Source organism: Camelus bactrianus, chromosome 29 (assembly GCF_048773025.1).
Source record: "Camelus bactrianus isolate YW-2024 breed Bactrian camel chromosome 29, ASM4877302v1, whole genome shotgun sequence".
NCBI classification, from domain to species: domain Eukaryota; kingdom Metazoa; phylum Chordata; class Mammalia; order Artiodactyla; family Camelidae; genus Camelus; species Camelus bactrianus.
Window position 1 is genome coordinate 10,197,283 of NC_133567.1, and position 22,979 is coordinate 10,220,261.

Sequence of the window (22,979 nt, forward strand, 5' to 3'; positions counted from 1 at the left end):
GTTTTAAAACTTACTTCTGTTTGGGATTTTTTTTGTTTTTGCTCTATGGAAGTTTAGCATTTTTAAGTAAGCAAATTTGGTAGTCATTTCCTTTATGGCTTTTGTTTTACCTGTTGTGGTTAAAAAGCCTCTCCTGATTACAATATTATAAAAATATTAACCCTTATCTTCTAGTACATCTATGATTTTGCTTTTATATTAAATCTTTGATCCATTTGGAGTTTATTTTGACATGAGGAATGAAGGTAGGACTCCAGATTAATTTTTTCCCAAATCACTACTAGTCCATCAATATTTATTGAATTCTCCACTTTTACCTACTAATGGAAAATTCTTTGGCTTTGGATTGGAACCTTCACTGTGTGGTAAACTGTGAAACCTGAAATGCCTTCAAGAAGCATGTATTGAAGAATAAATGACAGTGGTAAAAACTGCTATTTGGATCCAAATAGTTCTGTGAAAATGACAGATTTTGATCAAAGTCAATATCAGTCTTCCAGTTTATATTTCACTTAAGGTGCTAAAGAAGAAAAAGTCTTTGCTGTTTCATTGTTCCCTAGAGCTAATCAGGAGTGTGCCTGGGAACTGTTCAACCCCCTGTGGGTAGACGTTCTTGGGTCACTAAACTTGACTTTTAAGGTTTTGAGCTGAGACACTGTGCTGGGGGTGGGACTGGGAATCAAAGTAACTGCATTGTAAGTTTAACACCCACAAAGATGCTCCCCTAAATGAGAAAAAAGTGATATCTAACTACATTATAAGTTCTAAAGACCACTTTACTTTACAAATGTGACTTCTAATTGCCATTATTTATTTTGTAAGCTAAAATTTCAGGTCATATCCTAATTAAGGCACTAATTATGCTGAGTTGTTTGCAGGTTTAATAATTACAACCTAAAGTCTTTTCATGTAATCAGTGTCTTCCTATTAATTTTGTTTTAATGTCATACAAATATTGTTTTTTCAGCTGATTAGGGTACTAGTATGCTGCCAAAAGCATCTACTTCTAACTAAATTACACATTGGTATTCTGCAAGTTATTCAAAATGTATGAGCAGGCTGAAAATCCACTGAGGATATTATTCTTACATTCAGGGATCTGGATCAAAGCAGTGACAATATAGTGAAATTAAAAGTCAGTGAAGTTTAATAAAATTACCAACTGTTGAATCCATATGCTGCTTAACCTCTGTTGTAATCCTTGGTTGTGCTCTTGAAAACAAGGCTAAGCTAGAAGACTTCTTTCTTTTTTTATATTTTATTTTAGAACAGATAATATATTCACCTGATTAAATGAGAATACATAATTTCTTTTTTTATATTTTATTTTATTTTGGAATTGATAATATATTCACCTGATTAAAATGAGAATGCATAAACAGGTAGAGAAAAAAGTCTCCTCCTACCTCACATTCCCCAGGTTCCCTCCGCAGGGAAAGCAATTCCTTGTGTACCCTTCTAGAGAGATCTTATGCCTATGTAAGAATATATAGAGACCTTTTGGTCTGGGCAAGACGGTATAGGCTTCTGTCTCCCAGCTCCTCCCTGCTAAGCATGACTAAAAGCCTTGGAAATAACATAAGAGACAAAAAAAGAGAACCTGAAAGGCAGAAGAGGTAAACTGGTAGGGATCACAGGGCCAAAGGAACAGTGCAGTGACAAGGCACCTTTTGACTCCCTACCCAAGAAAAGGTAATCCAGGCCTGGCCTTTCCTGACACCCACTCTAGCAAAAGAAGGCAGCCAGATAGTCTTATTCTTCCTCCAAACTGAACAGGAGTCCTACCAACAAATCTAGTCAATCCCAGCAGAAACATCAAAGAGCACCAACTCAATGTCCCCGTAACAATAACCAGCCAGAAGGCTTTCCTACCAGCCTCAGACTCCCCTCTTGCACCCAGAGACCCCACTTTACAGAGGAAATTAACAAGGGGGATTTTGCCACAACAAACATCCAGCTCAGGAAGTGTTTTTATTCCTGAAGCCTGGAGATCCCCTTCCCTCACCTAAAGGCACCAGGCCGTCCAGCCTGGGGAGGCTTCTTTTCACTTCCTCAGCTAGTACCATCAAGCACCTGTGGGGCCCAAGAGGCAGGAGACAAACCAAGCAGACCAAAATAGCACCACAGAGGCTCTGAAAATTAGATTGTCATTGGAACCACAGCCCACAAAAGTAGGCTAGGACTTGCATGCTCAATCCAGAGTGACTGACTGTTACAGTAAAAAAATTAAATAGGACCCAGAGTCTCCTAAATAACAGCCAAAATGTCCAAATTAAAACCACTCATTGTATACAAAGAATGAAGGAAATCACAACTTGCATAAGAAAACATAATCATCTGACTCCCATATTGAGATGAAAAAGATATTAGAATCACCTAAGGATTTTAAAGTAACTATCATAAAAAAGATTCAACAAGGAATTACAAATTCTCTTGAACCAAGTGGAAAAAATAGAAATTTCAGCCAAAAAATAGAAGTTATTGAAAAAGAACCAAATGGAAATTACAAAACTGAAAAAAATAACAGAAATAACACAACTAACTGGATGAGCTCAGTGGTAGAGCAGAGATAACAGAAGACAGAATCAGTGAAGCTGAGGATAGATCAACAGAATTTACCCAAACTGAATAACAGAGAGAAAGTAAACTGAAAACAAACAGTTACAGGAAACTGTGAGGCCCTAACAAGAGACCTAACATTATAAATGTTAGGCTGGTGTCCTAGAAGGGGAGGAGAAAGAGTGGGACTGAATGAGTATTCGAAGAAATAGTGACTGAAAATTCCCCAAATTTGGCAAAACATACAAACCTACAGATCAAGAAGCTGAGTGAATCCCAAATAGTATAAATCTCAATAAATCTATGTCAAGACACATCATAATGAAACCTCTGAAAACTAAAGAAAAAGAAATTATTTTAAAAGTTACCAGGAAAAGGGGGTGGGAAGGGATAAATTTGGGAGTTTGAAATTTACAAATGTTAGCCACTATATATAAAAATAGATTTTAAAAAGTTTCTTCTGTATAGCACAGGGAACTATGTTCAATATCTTGTAATAACCTTTAATAAAAAAAATGAAAATGAATATATGTACGTATATGCATGACTAGGACACTGTGCTATACACCAGAAATTGACTGCATTCAATAATTTTTTTTAAAAGCAGAGAAACAACACAATACCTATATGCAGACAGTAACTCAAATGACAGCAGATTTCTCACCTGAAATAATAGTGGCCAGAAACAAGTGATACAACATTCCTCAAGTGCTAAAAGAAAAGAACTGTGAATGCTATATCTGGTGAAACTATACTTTAGGAATTAAGGGGAAAGAGAGACATTCTCAGATGAAGGAAAACCAAAAGAATTAATCACCAACAGATCTACTCAAAGAATGGTTAAACAATGTTCTTCAAAAGAAGGGAAATCATGAAGGAATCTTGGGTCATCTGACAGGAAGAAAGAACAACAAAGAAAGAAGAAATATGGGTAAACACAATTGACTATCAATCTCCTCATGAGTCTTCTAAATTATATAGGATGATTGGTCTAAAAATTGTAACACTATCTGATACTCAAGACAATGATATTTAAAAGTGAAGAGGATAATGGGAACTAAATGGGAGAAAAGTTTCTGCTCTTCACTCAAATTGGTAAAACACTGATATTGGTAGACTGTGATAAATTATATATATGTATGTATCCATACACACACATATATACCCAACATTAAAAAGACTACAGCAAGTAATACACTCCAAAAAACCACAAGTAAATCAAGATGGAATCCTTAAAAGGGTTCAAATAACCCCCAGAAAGACAAGAAAAGGGAAATGGAGAAACAAGAAAGAAAGGAAACAAACAGAAAACAAATAATAAAATGATAGACTTATGCCCTAACATATCAAATATAAACGGTCTAAGTATGTGTTATAGTTTTCCTTAATTAGTATGTAAGTGGTGGTGTACTATCACTCCTGTCTTGTGCTTTGCATTAGTCTCTTAACGTATCTTGGAGATCATTCTAAGAAATAATCAGTTCATAAAAATTTCATTCTTTTCACACTATTGTATAGTTTTCCATGGCATAGCCATGCCATGATGTAATCATTTATCTGTTGATAGATACTTAGGTTGTTTTCCATTAAGTCTTCCTTTTTAAACCAACTTAGAGCTTCTCAGAGAGGGAAACAAAGTTTCCCATAGCCCCAGAAAGGTAGATAGAGGTGGGAGGAAGGAAATTATCTTGGTTCCTGTCCTATTTCCAGTTTTTGCTATGTCCCAATTGCAAATTCCTGGAGCAAGTATCTAATGGACCAAGCTGGGTCAGATGCTCAACCACGTTCAGCTGACTGACTAGAAATCTGGAATCACAAACCCCCACTACCACTCAGCAGGGACTAGGGATCCAATTCTATGAGAAGGGGCAATGTTCTCTAAGAGGTGCAGAGTTGGCAAGGAAATTATCAGCATCTTTAGTTCTTTATTTTTTTAAGAGAATACCATAAACAGCAGCCTCACAGACCTATCTCAGTCCCTTCCTATGTCTGTTTACAAATATCATAGAACCTTTCTGTGAATAAACCATCTTTTTTCCTACATCATTGTACACTACAAGTACAACTATACTTCATTAGTCAGCTCACAAAATGGAGCCCCCAGATATTTCAAAGGACAGCAGTGAGGAATGAGAAGAGGAAGGTTTTTACTGTGTCAATCCATAATGTTGTAAAGCACTTGCCTCACTGAGATTTTGGAAAGAGAAATGAGATCACTTTTTCAAAGTGTGTGGAGCCCTTTGAGGAAAAGCACAATGAAAATAACAGGTGCTATTATGAATGGAAAGATACCCTCGTCATCTTTAAAAGTCTAAAATTATCCTGCCATTTGCTGCCACTGTTCAGAAACCATTTATCTAGCATAAGGTAAGTTTCTGCTCCATGTCAAAAGTGCCACATCACAGAGTGAGACTCATGGCATGAATCTCATCTAGGGCCTTCATCATGGAATAAATCTGCCTTTGGCATTGCAACCCCAAGGAGCTTGAAGTCTAAAGCTTATTTAATCCAGTTTTCTCATTGCTGGGTCATGTCCCTTAATCCTACCAGTGCTTTATGAAATAAGCAAATATTTTTCCCTATTGTCCCACTGCCTAAAAGCCTTTACTCTCCCTTAACATGCTGTCTGAAGGAGACTTATTTGAGTTAATCTTTGAAAAGTTCAGATACACCTAGAATGGCGACCCATTTTTCACGTATTTACCATAGCTTTAAATAGGCATGCTTTCTCCTCTCACCTAATTTAAGCAGCTCTCTAAGCCACAAGAAATTTTGAGTCAGGAAGCTGGTGGAGGAGGAGAGATGGAGAGGCACATTAGTGAATGGTGGGACAACTAGGGAAAAGGCAAATAAGAGACTGTGGCCCTTTTCAGTCTTTGGCCCTTTTCAAGTGACTTAAGACCCAGGTTCACTGTACAGTCTCCACCACCCAAGTCCTTTTAGGAGGCTCCCCTGAAATGTCTCCCAGGACCCAGTTCATTTCTACATAGCAGCACTGCTTCACCAAACCAAGTTTCCACCCTGCTGATGATACCTGTATTGCCATTCACTCAGTGGGCATGTCCACGGTCATTGCTAGGCACAACTCTGGGCATGCCAGCTCCGCTGGTTCTTAGCTGGATATAGCTGCTCTGCTGCTATTCTGTGCCACTCTGCCAGGCCTGGCAGGCATAACAGGTGCTCCTTGCTAACTACTCAGTGCCCAAGTCTTCTGATTACTCCTCCAGGCCAAGAAACTGCGTCTGCTATTTATCTTGAGACTTGAGGAAGTCATCAATGCCTGCTGGGCTGTGCCACTTGGAGATGGGAAGCTGGCTGCAGGGGTTGGGTCCCTCCTTTGTGTGATACTCTCTCTTAGAGCTCCCAGTGAGTGTCAGAGTTTGGTAGAAAAACTCCTTCTATCTTTTCTTGTAGCTCTTTTTCTATAGAACCCAGATATGTGCTCAGGAATGAGTCAGAGACTAGCAGTTATAAGGCTATACTCAGAATCTCCATCCCCTCTGGCAAAGTTTTGTTCTGGAGTCAAGCTCATCTTGCCTGGCTCTTTATTCCCTAAGATGGCATCCTTTTCCAGATGACTCTGCAGTTCCCATCCCACCCCTAGTTAGGCTTCTGTCAGGCTGCCCTATCAGCTGCAGCTGTCCCAGCAGGCTATATGACTTAGGTTCCTTTCTGGAAGGCTCTCCAGCCCTGGGGGATTTCTGGGAGGCTGCCATCGCCAGGTTTCCAAGCATGCCTGGATGTGTCCAAGCTCCCAGCAGTGAACAGTAGGCTGTGATGGCTCAAAGATGTATCCCTACCATTGCCCTACAACAAGGCTCCCTGATTCTGTGTTCTCTTTAGGAGTCTGGATTAGGTAAATGCAGTTTGTCATTAAACTGCTGTTCAGTAAGCACTTTAGGTTTGTGATTAGATCTTTTTCTTGATGTTGACTGGCACATAAAAATCCTTCACTCCAAAATCAGTAGATTGTTCATCTATACCTCACACTGCTACCTAATTATAGCAGAAGCCAGGAAGGCTGATCAGATCACTTAGCACCACTGGGATGTCGAGAGTCTCTTACAATCTTAGTGCCTTTATAGCAGCAAGCCTTGTTTATTATTCAACAAATATTTATTGAGCACCCACTATGTGTGGGGCATGGTTTTAGGCACTAAGAAAATAGCAATGAACAGAAGAGACAAAATCCCAGCATTCATGAAGCCTATATTCTGGGCTGGGGGGTGGGGCTTAATAAAAAAACGATAAACCAGCCTACCAGATGCTGGTAAATACTGTGGAGAAAAGCCAAGCCGTGCTAGGAGTGCTTAAAGTTACACATTCTCTCTGAGGTGTTCCACATAGATTTTAACACTTAAATCCCGTGACTGCAGTGAACTCTAAGTATAAAGTAACAGTTAAGAGAGCAGGATATGGAGCCAGAAAGACCTGGATTCCAACCCCTTCTCTTAGCCTCATTTTTTCATAAATAAAATGCAGATAATGGTACTGACCTCAAAGAGTTGTTGAGGATTAAGTGAGATGATATATGTAAAGTATTTAGACAAAGTCTAGCACATGGGTACTGGGTACCACAAAGGATACATTAGGAGTGAGAGAAACAGCCTTAAAGAATGGCATTCTACAACAGGAAAATAAATATATATATATTCATGTATGACTGAGCATTGTGCTGTACACCAGAAATTGACACAACATTGTAAACTGACTATACTTCAATTAAAAAACAGGAAAAAAAAAAGAATGGCATTCTTTAAACTTGGCTGGGGCAGGGGCGCAAGGAGATTCTCCGAGGAATGTTTATGTGTATGCATGCACATATGCGTGAGAGGGAGTGCATGTGCATGTGTGTATGTGCGTGTGTAAGAGTCTGTGTATGGGGGGTATTTAGATTCTGTTATATATTTAAATTCCACTGAATATATTTAAAAGAGTGTTGCAACTATTTTATTTTAACATGCTAATGTTCGTAATATGCTGAAAATCGCACCTTTTGCATCTATTCACTTTTATCATAAAAAATTTTAGACACCAAGTTAAGATTGTGGAGGGAAAAATTTCTCAAAATTACTTTAAGGGGCATATAAGCAGAGAGTTAGAGAGAGAGAGAAGGAAGAGAAGCCGGGAGAGGGGAGGGGGTGAAGGGAAGAGAAGAAAGAAGAAATCCAAACATCATACCCCAAATGGTTACAAGGAATCATTTAGGTGGGTTTGAGGAGTCCCTTTATATGCTCCATGACCCACTGTGCTGAAATCCTCACAGGGTGTAATCCCTCTCTTTTCTTTCCTGCCTTTCCCACTCCATCAGTTCCTTAAGGGCAGGCACTGTGCTTTACCTTCCATTGCACTTCTGAGCACCGTGCTAATATACACCAAATGCAAGAATGACTTGAACAGCAGATTGATTTTTGCCTGTGGACCTTCTCCTTGGTTACATTCTCAGCTTCTTTAGGACTATTTCTCAAATGTTTGGTTACCTAGCTGAAGAAAGAGTCATTTACTGACCCAGTAGATAGAGAGGGGCAGATCAGCGAGGAGAGAGCACAGTTTCAGTATGAACACACATGTTTTATACAGCTCTGGGGCCTTCGAGTGAGAAGTAACTAAGAGACAGGAAAGGGAAAATCTGTAGAAAAGAGCAATGGTTATGCAATTTAGAGAATGTTGTCTTGAGTATTCAAATCTCATGTGTAACTTAAATGTTACTTTTTACTCACATTGACATGTACATTTTTGAAGTGAGATAGAAACAAATTTAAGAGGCTTGAAAGGAAGGTTGACTGATTTCTCTGGTTCTTGGAGCAAGAGCCCAACATGAAGCTGGCCACCTGGATGAGAAATCAGATAAAGGTCTAGCTCTTTCTTAGCTGCTCAGAGAACCACAAAATCAAAGAGAACTGTTCAGTGCATTAGCACCAGGGTCTCTGTGCCCCATGGATGAGCTTAACTTCTTGTTGACAAGGTACCAAATAACTTGGTTCACAGGGTAGCAGGGACTCACTGATTCTCCTACTTCATTCAATTTCACATGAAACTTTCTGGACTTCATCTTCCACCTCTGAAGAGATGAGTTGCTTCAGAGTAGACTCAAGTGAGGCAAATGCTGTTTTCACAAGGAGCAGGAAAGAGTATCATTTCCATAGTGATCTGTGGCAACCCCAATCTGTGGTGCTTTTACCCATCTTTATTAGCAATTACAGGTCATAACAGAGGCTGCTTATGAATAAAGTTTAAATGTCAGGGGAATGCATAGCTAATAGAAGAATTGTAAATATTTACAAGGCAAAGTGATGATTCAAGCTCACAAGATAAATTGAAATTAATCTCTATCAAGCACTAATTTGTTTCCTGAATTCTAAAACCTTCCACTAAAAAGAAGAGTATATGAGGCTGTCAGATTTATCTTCCAGGTCAGTGCATAACCTCCCTTCTCCTATGGCACATCTTCCACTTGATCCTCTTAGTTCTTCATGCAGCTTCAACTTCAGTTGCTCCTAGGCACTAGAATCATTATGATCAATAACTTTTTTTCACTCATTCATTCACTCAATAGCTATTTACTGTTGGATATGTATTACATCACACTGTGAGGGATGGATATACATAGCGATCTATGTACCTATGTCTGTCTATACCCATCTATAAACACATTCTTTGTACTATTTAAACAGCTTACCTTAAAAAGATTCAGTAAGGTTAAAAAGATTCAGTAAGGTTAAAAAGATACAAACTGAAAGATAAATGAAACAAGGGAAGTTGTGATGAAGGAAACAGATTAACTTGAGCACAGAATTCATATTAATCATTTAAATGAAAGTGAATGCTTGATGCCACTGTTCATTCCTATCCCAGGCATTATGCTAGATTCTGGGGATACAGTTCTAAGCAAACCACGGTCACTAATCTCATGTAACCTGAAGTCTAATGGAAGAGACAAAATTAATCAAATGATGACAAAAATAAGTATATAATTACTAATGAGATAAAGTGCTCTAAAGAAAAAAGCACGGTTCCATAAGACTGTATAACAAAGCTGATCTAGACTAGGGAGTAGAAAAGCTTTCCCCAAGAAAATTAATGCAGCCTTAATTTTAAGACAATTTACACCAATTTATATAGTTCAAATTATACTAATCAAAGAAAAGCCAGGAGGACAAGGCCAAGAGCCACAATGAGTCATTAATAACAAGAATAATAAAAATACACAACACATAAAGAATGCTTATTATGTGCCAGGTACTATGCTCAATGATTTATATTCATTATTCTATTTGAATCTCACATCTCTGTATTGTAGGTACTACTGTTCTGTTCATTTCCCACTTAGGAAAGCTGAGGCTTAGAAAGGCAGGATAAGAAGCTGCCCCAAATCACGCAGCAGTAAGTAGACGAGCTAACACTAGCCCTGGGGTTGCCTCACTCCAGAGCCTACTACTCTTAACCATCACATCTCTGATTTTAGAACAGCTACCATGAATCCAAAGGATTTAAAGGCCTGAATCGGAGTGACAGGCCACAGTGAAGGATGGAGTAAAGGTCAGCGTCTGAGAGGGAAGGCTGGGGATGAAATTCAGGGTTCTTAGGCCCAGGCTGGGATTTAAAGATAGCAGTAGAGAGAGGAATCCAGAATTAGCACAGAGCTCTAAGTTCTGGACACTGGGGAGGAAGTAAGTCCACTGTCAGTACACCCAGGAGATGACTGCGCATCCAGCTAATGTGATGTTTATCCTCACACTGGGTAGTAGTAGCTTTTGGTATTTACTAGCAAAGTTCTATCTATCTGATGGTTAAAAGAGAAAGATTTGCAAGGGAATCTCTACAGGTCCTAAGGTAATGTAATGCACCTCATTAGGCAACACTCACTGTTAGATGCAACTGTTTCTTAAGTCAACTGTTGATAAAATAAAATCATGGCACTATTCAGTGCATGTTATGTGTTACATACCCTGAACTTACAGCTGTGCCTGGTGGGCTAGGGGCTTAATAAATAACTGGTAAAAAATGCATGTGTGAAAGCATAAATGAGTAAGTCAGTAAGAAAAAGCAAAGTTGCTTTCCTGGGTGCTTTATAAATGGGCATCAAGCCAAATAACCTAATAAGGTAGCTGAAATAAATTATGCAGACATGAATTTAAAAGCAAAGGTATGAAGGTAAACACTAACACTGTTTATCTCATTGAATATCGTTACATCTATTGGTACCAAAATGCTCCTTAAATCTGCTTTATGTCTAACAATATTCTCGAAACAAAAGCATAAATAATAAAAGTATACTTTCAAAGAAGTTTTCTACAAACTGTAATATATTTTACTGAAATTGACATAGATATTTAAAAAACTATTGATTAGGTGATGATGTCAATGAATGTGGTGGAATAAGGAATTCTGAAAGTCTGACCCACCATAAAAGCAACTGAAAACCTGAAAAGAACTATCAGAATCAGCCTTTTCAGAATCTGTAAACTATACAAAAGCTTGTGTCAATTGGGATGTACTTATTTTTTTTAAGTTGCATTGTGGTAAGAACAGTGAACTTCATGGCATTTTAAACTGTCCCAGTCCCACAGCTCAGTTGTAACCTTGAAAATAACGGCCTGCATTCCTGGCACCAGTGGTACTAGAGGAAGCAGAAAAGACCTTTTTTTTTTTTTTTTTTTTTTTTTGCAAATAATTGTCACTAGTTGATCTGTCTAGTGGCTCCACAGAAGACCTGCTTGAAAGACTTGTTTTATCTCATCTAAATCAAAATGTATCCAGTGCTAAAGTTGCTATGAAAGAAGGGAGGACATTTGTTCAAAACATTTATAGAAAAATTTTTAGTCATTGCTACCTGAGATAATGGATAACAGTTGGGGCAACAGTAGACTCATGAAAGAAATTCAGGATAAAAGGCTGCGGAATGAGATACTTTGGGGAAGAAGGGCTTTGAAAAGCTCTGACATACTCCTGCGAATCTAGAAGCCACTCTCATGCCCAGGGTTGTGCACATGCTCAGGAAAGACCTGAGAAAGCCCTAAGCTCTCACTTCTGACTGACCTTGAAGAGCTGTGCAAGCAGGAAGTGAAGGTTACAGCAGGGTTGTAAACTGCCTGGCTGAGTGTTGAAGATGTGCCCTAACTCACACACAATGCCCATCTGCAAAGACTGGGAGATTTTGGTTCCAAATTTGTAAGAGAATCTCTCTAGTCCTTAGCCGACCATTAGGCTAATGGAATAGAGACTTCAGTGGCCACATATGACTAAGAATAGAGACTTTATAAAATTAGGTCAGAAAAGTCATTAAGCAAATAACTATAACAATCAACTACTTAAAAACCATAGGGCAAGAGGTGAATCTGATATGAAGAGTTGCCAAATTATAATATTCAAAATATTCAGTTTTCAAAAAAAAAATTATAAGCCATGCAAAGAAACAAGAAAGTAAGGCCCATATGCAAGGTGAAAAAAATCAATAGAAACTGGCCCTGAGGAAGCTCCAAATTTCAAAATGTTAAACAAGGACTTTAAATAAGCTAAACATGTCAAAGGCTAAAGAAAATCATATCTAAACAACTAAAGGTAAGTATGAAAATGGTATCTTGCCATATGCAGAATATCAATAAAATAACAAAAATTATATAAAGGAACCAAAATAGAAATTCTGGAGATGAAAAGAATAATTGAAATGAAAAATTCATTAGTAGATTTGAGCAGGCGGAAGAAAGAATCAGTGAAATTGAAGATAGGTCAATTAACAAGTTTATGTATAGCACAGGGAACTACATTCAATATCTTGCAGTAACCTGTAATGAAAATGAATATGAGTACAACAACAACAAAAGATTATACAGTCTGAGTAATAGAGAGATAAAAGAATGAAGAAAAATAAACAGTCTAAGAGATTTGCATACACCATCATGCATACCAACATATACATACTAAGAGTCCAAGAGAAGAGAAAGAGAAAGGGGGAAAAGAGTATTTGAAAAAATAATGGCTAAAAATGTTCCAAATTTGATGAAAAATATTAATCTACGCATCTAAGAAGTTCCACGATCTCTAAGCAGGATAAACTCAAGAAAATCCTCACTGAGACATATCATAAACAACCGTACAAAGTCAAAAAGTATATTGAAAGCAGCAAGAGAAAAGTGACTCATCATTATAAAGGGTCCTCAATAAGATCAACAGTTGATTTCTCATTAGAAACTATGAGGCCAGAAGGTAGTAGGATTATATATGCAAAGTGCTGAAAGAAAATACATGGCAACCAATAATGCTATATTTACCAAAATTATCCCTCAAAAAAGGAGAAATCAAGAAAATTCTAGATAAATAAGTCTTTTAGCAGACTTTCCCTATAAGAAATTCTAGAAAGAATCCTTCAGGCTTAAGTGCAAATACATTAGACAATAACTTGAATCCACTTGAAGAATTAGTAAACACCAATAAAAGTAACTTCATAGGTAAATGAGAAAGACAGAATTAATATTTTAATTCTGCTTGTTTGTAATTCTTCTGTCTTCCTATCTGATTTAAAAGACAACTGCACATATCATACAACTCAATATCAAAAAAATACTTGATTAAAAATGGGCAGAAGAACTGAACAGATTTTTCCAAAGATGTCATACAGATGGCCAACAGGCACAGGAAAAAATGCTCACCATTGCTAATCATCAGGAAAATGCAAGTCAAAACCACAGTGGGCTATTACTTCATACCTGCTAGAATGGCTATCATCAAAAAGAACACAAATAGCAAATGTTGGGGAGAATGTGGTGACAGGGAACCTAGTACACAGTTGGTGGGAATGTAAATTGGTCCAGCCACCATGGAAAACAGTGTGGAGGGTTCTCAAAAAAACAAAAACAAAACCAAAAACAAAACAAAGTAGAACTACCATATGACCCAGTAATTCCAATCCTGGTTATACATCTGAAAAAAAAAATGAAAACACTAATTCAAAAAGATACATACACCCCAATATTCATAGCAGCATTATTTACAATTGTCAAGATATGGAAGCAACCGAAGTGTCCATCAATAGATGAATGGATGAAAAAAATACATACATACAATGGAATACTACTCTGTCATAGAAGAATGAAATTTTGCCATTTGCAGCAACATGAATGGACTTGGAGGGCATTATGCTAAGTGAAATAAGTCAGACAGAGAAAGACAAATATTGTATGATAAAACTTACATGGGGTATCTAAAACAATACAACAAACTAGTGAATATAACAAAAAAGAAGCAGACTTACAGATACAGAGAACAAACTAGTGGTCATCAATGGAGAGAGAGAAGAGGGAAGGGGAAATATAGCGGATGGGGAAGTACAAACTTGCTAGGTAGAAAATAAGCTACAAGGATATATTGTACAACATGGGGAATACAGCAAATATTTTATGATAACTAAAGTGGATAACCTTCAAAAATTGTGAATCACTGTATTGTATACCTGTAACTTACATAATATTATATATCAACTACACTTCAATGAAATATAAAATAAAAGACAACTGCATACAGTAATAATTATAAATCTATGTGGATGAATACACAATGTGTGAGGATGTAATTTGTGACAACAGTAGCATAAACGGGGAGAGTGGAATTACATAGAAGCAAAATTCTTGTATACTTTTGACAGTAAATTATATTAATCTGAACTTATTGTTAAATATTAAGATGTTATTTATAGTCCCAAGGGCAACTACACAAAAAAGCCTTCAAAAATAAACAGTAAAAGAAATGATAATGGAATTATAACACAAAAGAAGGCAGTAATGGAGGTACTGAGGAACAAAAAAGCCGTAAGACATAAGAATACAAATAGCAAAATGGCAGAAGTCCTTTCTTATCAGTAATTACTTCTATATTAATAGATTAAATGCTCAAAAAGGCAGAGACTGGGAAATGAATTTTAAGAAACATGATTGAACTATATGCTGTCTACAAAAAAAATTTTAAACCTCACCCTAGATTCAAAGACAAGTGGGATGAAAGTAAAATAGGATGGAAAAAGATACTATATAGAAGGAATATCCAAATAAAGCTGGAGTGGCTATACTAATAACAGACAAAATAAACTTTAAGGAAAAGTTACCAGAGTCAAAGAGGGATATTTTACAATTTAAAAAAGGTAAATCCTTCAAGAAGATATAGGAATTAGAAAAAGATACGTATCTAACAACAGAGCCCCCAAATATATGCAGCAAAAATTGATGGGATTGAAAGGAGAAATATATGATTCAACAACAGTAATTGGAGACTTCAATTCCTCACTTTCAATAGTGACTAGAACAACTAGACAGATGATCAGCAAGGAAACAGAAGACTGTAACACCATAAATCAACTGGAACTAACAGACAGCCTTAGAACACTCTACCAGTAACACAAGTACCTGTGGAATCTTCTCCATGTTAGACTGCATGTTAGGTCACAAAAACAAGTATCAATAAATTCAGAAACATTCATTCATTCATTTATTTATTTATTTATTTATTTATTTATTTATTTATTTATTTATCTATTTATTTATTTTAAGACCTTAGATTAATGACCTAAATTTCCACTTTAAGAAACTCGAAAAAGAAGAGCAAACTGGACCAAAAGCAAGAAGAGAAGGAATAGTAAAGATTAGCATGGAGACAAACACAATAGAGAATATAAATAGAGAAAAATCCACAAAACCAAAAGTTGTTTCTTTGAAAATATCAACAAGATTGACAAACTTTTAGCTAAACTGCCAAGAGAAAACTCAATTACCAAAATTAGGAATAAAAACAGGGACATTACAACTGACATTATAGAAAAACAGAATTATAAGGAATACTATGAACAAATGCTTGCCAAAAATAATTAGACAACCCAGATAATGAATAAACTCTTAGAAACACACAAGTACCAGAATTTACTCAAAAAGAAACATAAAATCTAAGTAGTCCTATAAAATGTGAAGATTAAGCCCATAATTTAAAAAAAAATTCCAACAAGGAAAAGTCCACATCCAGGTGCTTTAATTGGTGAATTCTACCAAAAGGGAGGAGGAGGGAAGAGGAGAAGAAGAGTTAGTAATCCTTCTCAAACTATTCCAAGAAAGTAGAGGGGACACTCCTCAACTCTTTCTATGAAGCTAGGTTTACCCTGATACAAAGTCAGACAAAGACATCACAAGAAAAGAAAACTACAGAGCAATAAACCTTGTGAATATAGATGCAAAAATTCTCAACAAAATACTAGCAAATTGAATTCAATAACATTAAAAATTTAAAAGGTTAAACTTACCCTGACAAGTAAGACTTTTCCAAGAATGCAAGGTTAGTTCAAATTGTGAAAATCAATGTAACACACCATATTAATAGAATAAAGGGAAAAACCCTCATATTCATCTTGATAAATGCAGAAAAGGTGTTTGGAAAAGGTGTTTGACAAAATCCAACATCCTTTCATGTCAAAAATACTCCAACAAACAAGCAACAGAAGAGAACTCCTCAATTTAATGAAGGGCACCTATGAAAAATCCATAGCTATCAATACTTAAGAGTTAAAGACTGAAAACTTTCCCCCAAAGATCTGGAATAAGATAAAGATGTCTGCTCTTACTGTCTCTTTCAACACTGCATTGGAAGTTCTACGAGGGCAATTGGGCAAGAGTAAGAAATAAAAGGCATTCAGATTGGAAAGAAATACAACTGTCTCTACTCACAGATGATATAATCTCACACACACAATTAGAGCTAATAAATGAGTTAAGCAAAGTTTCAGGACTTAATTTCAATATACAAAAATCTTAATTTCAATATACAATATACTAGAACAATATGAGAACAAAACTAAGAAAACAATTCCATTCACAATGGCATCAAAAAGAATAAAATACTTAGGAATAAATTTTACCAAATTTAGTGAAAGACTTGTTCACTGAAAACTTATATAAAACACTGTTGAAAGAAACTAAAGACCTAAATAAATGTAAGGACATCCCATGTTCACAGATTAAGACTAAATATTAATATTAAAATGAATCTACAGATTTGATGCAATCCTATCAAAATTCCAACTACCATTTTTCAGAATTGGATAAACTGATCCTAAAATTCATATGGAAATAAAATGCCAAGGACTCTGAATAGAAAAAAAAATCTTGACAAGATGAACACAGTTGCACAACTCAACAGTCCCTGATTCCAAAACTCATTACAAAGTTATAGTAATCAAAACAGTGTGGTACTGGCATAAAGACAGAAATATATATCAATGGAATGGAATTAAGAGTCTAGAAATTAATACATAAACCTATGGTGAGGTGAATCTTAACAAAGGTGCCAAGACCATTCAATAAAAGAAAGAAAAGTCTTTTCAACAAATGGTGCTGGGACAACATGCAAAAGAATGAATCTGAACCTCTACCTCACATCATATAAAAAATTAAGTCAAAATGGAACAAATACCTAAATGTAGAATGTAAATTTAACCAAGGACGTATATACCTGTACTGTAACTATACACTGAAACTATACCTGTACACTGAAAACTGTAAGACACCAATGAAAGAAATTGAAGAAGACACAAATATATGTAAAGATATCCCATACTCATGGATTAGAAGAATTAATATTGCTGAAATATCCATATTGCCCAAAGAAATCTACAGATTCAGTGCAATCCCTATCAAAATTCCAAAAGCATTTTTCACATAAATAGAACAAAGAATCCCAAAAGTTGTATGGAACCACAAAATACCCCAAACAGCTAAAGCAATCTTGAGAAAGAAAAACAAAGCTAGAGGCACCACACTTTCAGATTTCAAAACCTATTACAAAGCTATAGCAAACAACAGTATGGTGTTGGCAATAAAAACTGACACACAGATCAATGGAACAGAATAGAAAGCCCAGAAATAAACTCATGCTTGTATACAACAAAGAAGCCAAGAACACTGGGGTAAGAACAGTCTCTTCAATAAATGATGTTGGGAAAACTGGACAACCACTTGCCAAAGAATGAAACTGGAACACTATCTTATATCATACATAAAAATTAACTCAAAATGGACCAAATATTTAAATGTAAGACTTGAAACCATAAAACTCATAGAAGAAAACATAGGCATTAAGCTCCTTGACACTGATGTTGATGATGAGTTTTTAGATTTGATGCCAGAAGCAAAGGCAAGTAAACACATGGGACTACATCAAACTAGAATTCTACACGGGAAAGGACACCATCAACACCATCAACAAAACGAAAAGGCAACCTATCGAATGGGAGAAAATATCTACAAATCATATATCTGATAAGGGATTAATATCCAAAATAGCACTCATAAAACCTAACAGCAAAACAAACAATCCAATTAAAAATGGGCAGAGTATCTGAATAGGTATTTTTCCAAGGGAGCCATACAGATGGCCAACAGGTACATGCAAAGGTACTCAATATCACTATCAGGGAAATGCAAATCACAACCACAATGAGATATCACCTCACACCTGCTAGAAAGGTTATTATCAAAAAGATAAGAAATCACAGCTATTGGAGAGAATGTGATGAAAAGGGAGCTCTTGTGCACTGCTGGTGGCAATATAAATTGGTGCAGGCACTATGGAGAACAGTATGGAGGTTTTTCAAATAATTAAAAATAGTACTACCATGTGATCCAGCAATTCTACTTCTGGGTAATTATCTGAAGAAACAAAAACACTAAGTTGAAGAGAGAACTGCGCTCCATGTTAACTGCAGCATTATTTACAATAATCAAGTCATGGGAACAACCTAAATGTCCATCAATAGGTAAGTGGATAAAGAAAATGCAGTATATATTCAGTGGAACACTATTCAGCCATAAAATGGAGGAAATTCTGCCATTTTCGACAGCATCAATAGACCTTGAGGGCATTATGCTAAGTGACAAACAGACACAGAAAGACAAATCATGTTTGACCTCACTTATATGTGGAATCAAAAAAAACCCAAACTCATAGGTACGGAGAACAAATTGGTGGTTGCCAGAGGTGGAGGTGGGGGCTGGGTGAAATAGGTGAATGTGGTCAAAAAGTACAAACTTCCAGTTATAAAATAAATAAGTCTTAGGGGAAAATATAGAATAAAAAAGGCAAAAGAAATATGCTATAAACGTTTTAATAGAGATCAAATTGCCACAGTTGATGTGTGTGTATAATGCTTTGCTATTAATACTGCACAATGTGTTTGTTTACCATAGGATAAAAAAGCCTCAAGTAATGAATAGTATAAAAGCATTCCAAAAAAGTTGCTAAGAAAGTGTTAAATAGCTTTGAAGCTAGCAATTCATGTATACATTAAACAAAACAACAAATTTCTATCCAAATTAGTCAAGCTCAAAGAAACAACATAGAACTGTGGTTTCCAGGGACTGAGGGGGAAGAGGAAATGGGAACTTGTTTAGTAGATACAGAGTTTCAGTTTTGCAAGGTAAAAAAATTCTAAATAAAGAAAAATAAAGAACATGACATAAGAGTTTTTAAAAAGAACATCCCCTCACAGATTATTCTTAATACCAGGTGTTGAAAACCACTGATTGAACTGGTGTGCAGAGGAGAAATGATAAGCATAGATAACTGCAGCAGCACAGTCTGGTTATCTACCCTGTTCTTGGTCCTTTTATAACGATGCAAGCTTTTTGCATAAACTACATTTTAAAGAAGTGTATGGGGGAGGGAAGGAGGAGATAATTAACAGTCCAATAGTTTGAAGGGGAGGCAAGGACCAAAACAAAAAATAGTTTCCTTTTAAATAATGATGAGCATGTTTGCTTGCTGAGAAGGAGCTAATGGGGACATTATTTGAAGACACTGGAGTTGGGAGGAGGAATTGATGATGGATGGAACAGGATTTAGGAAAGTGCATATATAGATTCTAGAACACACTGGCAAGGTTAACCTTAAAAAGGAGAAGGAAGATGGATGCAATTATGCAGAAGTATAGAAGTAAAAACGTGTAAAGGAGTTTCTTTCCAATGACCTTTTAACCCCTTTTGAAGTAGGAAATGAGGTTTCTTGTTAAGAGGGGTGAGGGAATGCGGAAGAGAAATCAAGAAGTGGTAAAAGCTTGAATATTTACCACAGAAGATTTGAGAGGGAACTTACTGAGGTCAAGCAAAAGGACTGGCAGGCAGCATGAAAGTCCAGCTGAGTTTGGAAGTTGTGTGCCCTCATTGACCCCAGTTTGTATGGTTTTGCAATCTTCTCCATCAATGTTGGTCTCCCAGAAATGGGAGTGGACGTAGTAGATGGCTAGAGTCATCTCCTTGGAGGTATGACTGGAAATCAGAACTTCTAAAGAATTGATTTGAGTAGCACTTAAGTGCATGACCACAAGGTTGAGGCCACATAGTTAAGGAAACTGAGTCAATGAAATTGACAGTCTGGAAAAATAGATCCTGGTAGTTTAAAAATACTGGTTTAGGGGAAAAATGGGTTTAGGGAGGACAAGAAAGTGAGCACCAGGAGCCCTACAAGAGCTAAGGCCAGGCCTGCCACTGGAAATTACCAGGACCTGCTTGTAGCTTTGACACAATTCACTATCACTGAGCTTGAGCTGGGAGCCAATGCTGTTGAGGGCTCTGAGGAGAACAGTGGTGGGAGCTGCCATTGGAAGGAGGAGACATGGTTTGTACAGCCATTTCTTCTACATCCTGGTCTTATGTTCAGAGTTCAACAGAGATTGCTGTCTTTGAAAAAACAAGAATGCAAACATTTCCCCCAGGAAATGCAATAAGGTGAGAAGCCCAGAAACTTTTGTTGGGAACCTGAGCCAGATACAGAGATCTTGAATTGTATGTGGCTCTCAGATTTGGGGTGAGCTGTGGGCTGTAGGGGGAAAGATGAAATACAGCACACAAAGATCTCAATGGCCTGCCGAAGGCTGTCAGTGGCCTACTGGTGTCATAACCTCAAGTCTTATTCCATGAAGTAGTACCTTTATGATTGATACAGACAAAACTTCTAATATTGGCCACATTTTATCTACTGTGTTTGCACAGATATTCTAGACTATTCTGTCTTATTAAGGAAGGTGAAGAGCTGGTCTTAAAATTAACCAAAGAAAAGAACTGCAGTGATCAGAAAACTATCTGCCAATTAGAAATAGAATAGAAAACTACAGAAACCATATGCCAATTGGGCATTTGAACTTTTCAAAAGTTCAAATTTAAACTTCGAACTTTTAAGTCCAATATTAAAAAAAGACAAGCATAATGCCTCATAAAGTCAAGTTATTCTACTTTCCTTCTAGGGACTATTTGACAAGGGATCATGAAGTATGGTGGTATCACCGTCTCAGCTGCCACCAGAGGTCAGCACTGGACTCTCGATGTGGTTCTCTGTGAGGGAAAAGACTGAGTCTCTGAAACAGCATCATCTATGGTTCCCATTGTTATCTCATTCAATCTGTCTTGAATCATGAATGTGATCGCGGATCCCAGACAACTAGAGAAAACACCAGCTATTGCTGGGGTGAGCTGCTCAGAGATTTCATCTGTAAATGTGAGGCAATCAGGGGACTGTGTAATGTGGCCTTCAGAGTGCCTTGGGTTGAGGTCTTGGTAGTCAAAGTACCTGAATCATAGACTATGGCAGCTGGTGTTTCAGAAATAATTACACAGTAGAGGTAGTATTGGCATCATTATTTGCAGTTTGAAGCCCAATGACCCTGACCTTGCTATTCCATTTCTTGACTCTATACTAATCCTGGCCCGGTGCCTCCCGCTTCCTTGAGCCCCACTCATATTCTTGTTGTAGCTTTCCTTCAGCAGCATACTGTATTAAAGTGTCTTATGGGGAGGGAAACTGTCCTGGGTACAAAGGTGTGAAATTGTTGTGGGGTGTTGAGAGATTTGGGGGCTGATCAAGGGAAAAGGTAAGTCCCTGAGAGCCAGTAACACACAACAAGCTATACTGGGTGGTGCTTGAACAGGGTTGCACAGTATGAGACCATCCAGAGGCTTACGGCTTGGGGGATACTCTCAGAAAGGGAGGAGGTCAAGGGAACATCCAGGGGAGAAGGAGGTTGTAAAGGGGGCCTACATATCTAGGTGATGTTACTCAGAAGCATAGTGAGGAGTGTCTGAGTCAGAGTTCCAAAGGGCCACGGCAGCTTGGAGTCTTATAACCACAAGGGCCTGTCTTACCAATGGCCAGTAGATGTGGGGTGAGGTCTTGCAGATACATAAAGCAGGAAGGCTCTAAATGGCTAACAATCTGCTTGTTTGGGTTGTTTTACAAATAACAATGTGTGAAAATTTGAGTTTGACACTGGCGGGCTTTTGAGTGAATGGGTCTCACCCTGCAGTAAAGAAACAAACAATGTAGGGGTCAATACAGAGGCATTCTTTGGCTCGTTTATATAACAATGGTTAAAAAGCTCTTGGTGGAATTAACATATAGTTGAAAGAAGAGAATATAAACATGAAAGATAACCAGGTTATCACTGGCTAGGTAACTTACACTAGTTCTCCCTTCTGCTGAGAACTAGCAAAACTGAAAGGAAAATTATATTTATATATGTACATCTTAAAAGTATTTGAGAGTAAAGATCACTCCTGACTAAATCATGTTATGGAGGAAGAAAAACTGAGAGGCTGAACAGGAGAAAGAAAGGAGAAAAAACCTGGACCCTGGCCCAGTAAGAATGGAAATCCTGCAATTCTATTTAGACTCCGAAGTGCTGCCTCCCAGGAGAAAGGCCAAAATGGAAGTAAACCATCTGAGGTTGACAGTTACTTTGGTAGTCCTCCATAAGTCATATCCCCTGGTATTTATACCCTTGTGTAATCTTCTTGAATCTGGGCTGGCTTTCTGACCTAACTTAACTAAAAGAACGTGGCAGAAGTGATGATTTACCTAAATCTTAAGAAGACCTAGCAGCTTTTACTTTGGCAATCTAGTTTCGACAACACTTAAGAAATAAGTGCTTAAGTGCTTACTGTTTTAAGCTACTAAATTTTACTGTAGTCTGTTACACAGAAATAGATAATGGAAATACCAATCTTATGTGGACTGTAACTGAACTTTGAGTCATCTGGATGACTGAGAAAAATGGAATCTGAGTTTCTAATATTGGATTAAGATGATCCCAGTTGTATAAGTGCCTCCAGATACCTGAAAGTAGGAAATACAAATTCTCTCTGGTGTAACATCGTCTCAGTCCTCCAGTTATTCTTTAGAAGTTTTAAACATCTGGCACACAAAGATAATCAGGCACACAAGTCAAGGCAATATGAACAAGAATCAGCAGGAGTGAGACAACAGCAACAAAACTGTGGAAAACTCAAGTATCAGAATTATCAGATACAGACATTAAAATATCTATGATCAAGAAGATAAAATACAAGATTTCATCTTAGGCAGCCGGTGACTTTCTTCTGGGACATGGGAAGAGCAATAAA

General features: G+C 37.1%; 2 protein-coding genes across 5 annotated transcripts in view; one reads left to right on the forward strand and one right to left on the reverse strand.

The window, feature by feature from the left end:
• Positions 1-22,979, reverse strand: part of PDE7A (phosphodiesterase 7A) — a 303,765-nt gene that overhangs the window by 250,388 nt on the left and 30,398 nt on the right. The window lies entirely within an intron of this gene.
• The window catches only part of DNAJC5B (DnaJ heat shock protein family (Hsp40) member C5 beta), a 50,208-nt gene that overhangs the window by 6,084 nt on the left and 21,145 nt on the right, over positions 1-22,979 (forward strand). The gene's annotated exons all lie outside the window — the stretch shown is intronic.